Source organism: Apteryx mantelli, chromosome 5 (genome assembly GCF_036417845.1).
Source record: "Apteryx mantelli isolate bAptMan1 chromosome 5, bAptMan1.hap1, whole genome shotgun sequence".
Classification (NCBI taxonomy): domain Eukaryota; kingdom Metazoa; phylum Chordata; class Aves; order Apterygiformes; family Apterygidae; genus Apteryx; species Apteryx mantelli.
This window is the reverse complement of record NC_089982.1, coordinates 50,545,611-50,552,003: the sequence shown is the minus strand read 5'-3', so window position 1 is coordinate 50,552,003 and position 6,393 is coordinate 50,545,611. Positions and strand designations below refer to the sequence as shown.

Here is a 6,393-nt window from a genome sequence, read left to right as displayed (position 1 = left end):
TGGTTGTCATTGGCATGTACCCTAGACAAAGACAAGTGAAGAAACAGACACATATGTGAAGATGTATTTAAAGGTATTTGATAAGTATCTTTTTTCCACAATTGCATGAAACTTCTGATAAGCAACATTTGTACATTTATCTCCTGTGCATTTTTCTAGCATCAAATGCAACATTGCCTTGCTCAAAGATCAAGTCAGCCAGTTGGACTGCAAAAAGCTCTGGGGAGTAAAAAAAAAATCAATCAGTGCTGAGAAATAAAGAAACTCTTAAAGTAAAGGTAAGAAATCAGCTGTGAAAAATCAACTTGCAGTCCAAATTTAGTAGAGCCATACCTAAATTGTCTGTAAATGGTGTTTTAAATGAAGATAAAATTTCAATTTATCAGGTGGGTCCTGAGCTGCTGTTACTTTGACTTTCCTAATCTCATTTAACAAGGAGAGTTCACCAAAAATTTTTGCAGTACATACCTAGGGACAATATCCCTCCACAGATTTTCTTCCCAGCCTGGGCAGCAAATGGTACTCAGCATTACTGAATGCTTCCCTCATAGATTTTACATGGAAAGGAAATGTGTTGGGTGGGGGAGGAAGCAAAAAGTTTATATAAACTTCTGAATGGTACTGATTACTCACATCTGGAACTAATTAAGATAATTTGTGTTTCATTATATGTATAATACAATGTGCAAGCTACAATATGTCTCCCTCCTTTTTTATTTTCTCCTGTTATAAATTCACATACTTGAGACCTCTAGTACAGCTTTTGGCTGTTAAAGGTTGTGCAGAATCTCTTTGGAATCATCACAAAGTCTTTGACTGTTTCACAGACATGAACCCTTCTTCTGTTAGGTGCTCTATCAGCTTGCAAGCAGATCTGAAAAAAAACCAGCTCTTACAGTGCCCTGGAGCTCAGGTATGCTTACTGTTGTTGGAGAAAATAAACAACACAAAACTCCAGACAGTGTTACGTACAGAGCAATAATTAGGGGACGCATCAATGTGCTGTGTGCATCCAGAAGAAAAGTTTTTAAGGTCTGTGAGTGTGCAGGATATCAAGGTATGTCATATAAAATCAGTCCTACTTCCTAGAGAGACATACTTTCTGAGCTGTATGCTAATTATTATTATTATTGCCCATAATTCTGCCAAGACACAAAAGAAAAGAGTCTAACTCTGAAAGTTAGGGGGTTTCATTCTTTTTTGATTGTAAGTGACTGATTGTAACTTGGGACAAAATTTCTCTTTTATTGTCTGTTTCCCTATCCAGGAAACTGGGGAGGAAAGAAGAGGGGAAAAGATAAGTCCCACCCTGAAGAATTTGTTATCTAAATAGGAGCGATATAGTTTAGTATAGTCAGGGAAAAGAACAGTCCAGCAGCATTTTTGAGTCTAAATGTAAGAATACCAGGAACCTAACATGCTAATCATTTAACAAGTTTGAACAGTTCAATCCATAAAAAATACATAATAGAAAAAGTTGACGTGATGTCATCACTAAACTACTACTAGCTGAGAAATTCTTATGTTGTCAGTGTATTCTTTCAGGGAAAGACCAGTTATGTGTCCTTTTTCCTACTCATGGAGTAAAGGGTCTAATAACAGTGTTTTGAGTTGTGATGCAAAGATCTAAATTCAAAGTAGAGATGCTCTTATCTTCACTTTAAAATATAGTTGATAAACATACATTGTTTCCCTGCATGTTAAAACATGTCTAAGGTGTTTTAAAAGATGACAAAATATTTTTGAAGATGTTCATGATAAAACATTGCAGGGAGGAAAAAATTGTCCCTGGAAACTTACACACAGGAACAAATCTGGAAATTTTGAATTGAAGCTGTGATATTCTTGTATATCAAGTAAATGTAATTTGCATTATGTGAAGAGATGGAGATAACTCTAAAATTTAGCTTCAGCTTTTCTCACAGATTTTAAATAGTTTAAAATTCTTAGTGTTACAAACTCAGAATTCTTCTGCTAGAAAGGAGTACTGTACAAAATTTGCTTTTAGACGTATGTTTTCCATATCCAAATTTGCTCATCAGTATTTAAATCTCTAATTAAAATGTGTGTCTTGCAAGCAGAATGGTTAAAATGTGATTTGCAGGTTTTGTGCATATATGCACAGTGTTGGTAAGGTGCATCATTCATATCACTGAAATTAGGAGTGTAAAAGTGTATCCACTGTAAGAACCTCTGTTTTATTTGAGAAGTATTTTTCTTCTGACTCATTCAGAACTTGTATTGGCATCAAATGCAGCGAAATAATCAAAACTATATTGGTTATAAGATTACAAGGTTATAACTTCAGCTGACGGACCTGCGGTGGGGGCTTCCAGATAGTGTCAGCAATGATCATTACGTTTTTACTACATCTGAAAACTTGGAAGAAGTGTCAGGAAATGGCACATAAAACATTTTTTGTGAGGCTTTTGGGTTCTTTTTAATTTAATTTTGAGATTTATTTTAGATTTTTTTTTGTGAGGGAACAATAAGTGTATTACTGGTTTTACCACATAAAGAAAGTATATATAATAAACCTAGACTGTGAAAGAAGAAGGGACAGTGGAGCCAATTCTTCAATGATGCACACTTTAAGGGATCCTGTCACGTTGACTTTAGTGCTGAATGTAAGTCAGGGTTATATTTGTCTCCTTCGTGTTCCTTTTTTTTTTCCATTGCTTTCAGCTTTTTGTTCAGCAAAGAATGATGATCCTGTCATCCAGAAATATTATCGAAGGAAAACTGAGAAGTAATTAAAGGTACAATTGAAAGCATGAAACTAAATGAAATAAAGCAAAAGCATAAGATGTTGGGTTGTGTATCATGGGGAATCAAAAGAGGCAGTTCTTATTGAAAAAGCAGTGCAGATGGATCATGGTCAGGCAGGTTACTCAGAACTTTTTGAGAACTGGCAAATCATCAGAGGAAAATATAACTGAAATTCACTACAATTAAGAATCAGACTCAAATATTTTAGATGAGCAGGATTTGTCTAATGTGTCCCCATTCCTCAAACATAAACCTGAAGTTGAATGTGACAGAGAACTGCAGCTTCTTAACCAGTGTTACTGACTGGATGAAAATTGTTTTCCAGGTATTTATAAACTGCAGCCTATCACATTAGCGTTCAGTTCCTTTTGTTCTGAAGTTGTTTGGTAAAGGCACAAATGTGTTTTTCCTTCCAATCCATTAAGGAGATTAATTTATTCTTCATTAGTCTGAAATTGGTTCACTTCTTAATCAGTGAAAGGTTTGTTGCTACCCACTTACATAAGAGAAATACTAAGTCTGAAAAGTTTTGGAAAAGGATGAACTTAACCCAGATAGTTTCTCTCAACTTTATTGCCTGCAAATAGATTGTATCTTTATTTAAATTAGAAGTAATACTTTCTCCTTTATATTATGAAGTGTAGCATTAGATGATATCATTCGAAGGAAAATTTCACTGTCTTTATTAATTATTCTAATAACACTGTCATCAAATAGGCATATGAGCTTTTATCCCCTCTCTTAGAAATGGTGTTTAACTGAGGCCCAGTTGAGATATATACTTATTAAGGCAGAGATAATAAGACTCAAAACTGTATCTGTCCATCTGCCAACCTGCACAGCAATTTGGTAGGCCATAGCTGCACCTACCTGAAGTACTTGTCTGTGTTCTTTCATCATGTTTTATGATTATAGCAGCATCTTAATTTTCCAGTATGTTCTCACAGCTTGTCTCTCTTACTTATCTTCATAATACATTTTACAGGGATATTTTCAGCAATGATCCTGCATGCAGGCAGCAAACTAAGAGCAAATGGCTGAGCTGTTTTCAGAAACTAAATAATATATTTCAAGAATATGCCCTATTTGCTCTCAGTGAGGAAGCGTCCACTGAGCTTCTTAAGACAGGTGAGACTGGAAACCCAAAATGAAGAGGAGGTCACTTAGCTGAAATGATCAGCAATACATTTTTTCCTAAAGGAAGGAGAAAAGTTAGTTTCAGTGCCAAAATAAGTTAAAGGAGCTAGAGACATCACTGTTCTTGGCACTCTTCAGAATCTTTTGGTAGGATAAGCAATACCTAGTGAGTATGTTAACTGCTGTAATAAATATGTAAAAAAGACAGAACCTCAAAGACATTACTCGTTCTTAATAACCCTAAAAGCCTTTTCCTGCTCTGGTCCATTGGCACATGTAACTCCTCCTACAATCTTCAGGCTATTTTTTAGGCTCTACCAGAGGAACAAAGCTTGGAGTTTGGCCAAACAAAATAAAATGTGTGCTGTGAAATTCTGTTTAACGCTAAGTGTAGAGAACAAAATGCAGAATTAGCATAATAATAATACAGGAATAATTTAACAGCAAAACCACACATTTCATTATATTCTTTACAAATACAGAGATCTTTTTCAGCTTTTCATGTGAAAAACAAAGAAAAGTCAAATGGTTACCCTGAGGCTCAAAGTGATTGTGCATCATAGCACATGTGCATCATGTGATCTAGCACTTCTTTCTGCCACCCTTTGCACTCACATGAGCAGTTAAATTATTTATGGAGAATATAAAGCTGATAGCCTGCAATTCAGTAAGGAAAATTGCTCCTTCAGGGACATCCCTGCTTTTTTTTTAAGACTACTGCAGCTGGTTACTGGTTGGTTAGTACAAGTTAGATCAGTTTAGCTCTTAATCAGTCCTTATGTGATAGTCTCTCCATTAGAGTTGTTTTTTCATCCTCTTGACCTCCACTTTGTTGATACCTTTCTCTAATGTTTTAGAATTAAATTCAGATTCTCATACTAGAACCACACTTGGTCACAGATTATTAATGCCCTGTTCCATACAAAGAACAAATCTTTGAGTTTATCACCCAGAATGACACAGGCCTTTTCTTGTATTCATAATCACGTTGTGAAGTAGGCATTTCCACACACTTTATGTTCCACCCTTTCACAGCACTACTGTCTTGCAAATTTTTCTCCATCACTTATGTACAAAATAATTAAATTCCAATCCATACTTTGTTTTATCAGAGTTTTTTAGGAGTTTTCACAGGGTTCTGGAATGGTCTGTGTTGCTGCCAAAGCATCAAGGTCTTTAGTGTCATCCTCATACATGCTGTGTTCTCTTACAGCATGTTTTTTTTTTAAATTATTTTGACAGTAAGTTTTTAAAAATGCAGTTAACATTTTTCCTCTCTCAAGCCTTGCAGCAAGAGGTTGTTCAAGGATTCAGGGTCCAAGGCTCTCCAGAAGATCACTCTTGCTGCTTCAAGAGAAAGATCTGTGACTTGGAATACAACCTGTCAAGCAAGCAGGCTTCAAAATGTATTTACATCCACATTGTGAAAACAGAGGTTGATAAAAGGAAATATGAAGCACATCAGAACTTCATAGAAACCATCTGTGCACTGGTCTGCCTACCATCGCTTTTCTTTATTTACATCTGCCCAGGATGTTGAGAATTTCTTTTCATTGTGTTCTAGACCTTTAAACACAGGAAAATTGAAGATCACAGCATTTTCTGTCTTGTCTTGACTACATCTCTGTGTTTTCTCATGGTGTGTCCTAAACCTGCTGTAATCTTATACTCCCAAGTCAGGTACCTTCACTCTTTCTTTAAATCCCTTCTCAGAATTCCCTTCTTTCAGCATGCTTTTCCCACTTAGGTGTTTGTTCTGGTGCTCTTTATACCTCTGCCTTAATGGGCTGCAGTCTTCTAAGACTTCTTCAAGATCAGTCTCCAGTTTGTTTTGCCCATTAACTCAATGCTCAGTATTCAGGAAGAGCTGTATGGGGAAGAGGCCACATCTTTTTTTAAATCCTTAAAGAGGCCTGCCAAGTTAGAGTGATGGAGAAGGCTGAGATTATGCCATTCTGAATTCATCTTGAGTACCCTACTGCATCAGCAGTCCCATCATAAACAGTATGATGGTCATGGAATTAAGGCAATGTGAATCAAGAATCAAATTCTTATTAGCACTTATTAATTTATGTTTAATTAAAATTTTATATCTGCTTATTTATTACTATTAGTTCTTTGTTTTAGTAACAAACTCGGCTTGCAGATCTGAAGAAGCCAAGGAAAGTATTAGGTATGACCTAGAATAAATGTTTTCTTCTTAACCATAAAATGAGATCTAAGTGGGCTCATTCAGCATTGGTGTTTTGGAATGCTTTTCTATTATATGACCTCGCAGACAAAAATGGTATTAATCTGTTCAGAAATGATGTAACACAAGATATGATGTATATATTTGTGGTCTCACTTTCTCTTGATTCTTTCCCTCAATCCTCACTGTGGGTCACCTTTCTTGTCAGCAGATATGTGCTCTGGACTTTGCAAATTTGTAAAATGAAAAGACCATTATTGAGCACAAACCTGCTTTGTGTTTCCGCCCATCTACAG

At 35.8% G+C, this 6,393-nt stretch overlaps 1 long non-coding RNA gene across 1 annotated transcript; it reads left to right on the top strand.

Annotated features, from left to right (window-relative positions):
* The first annotated feature begins 204 nt into the window (after window positions 1-204).
* Window positions 205-2,748, top strand: LOC136992193 (uncharacterized). The gene is made up of 3 exons (XR_010884274.1): window positions 205-278; window positions 850-913; window positions 2,686-2,748. It is a non-coding gene; the product is annotated as an uncharacterized lncRNA (long non-coding RNA).
* Window positions 2,749-6,393: the final 3,645 nt, after the last annotated feature.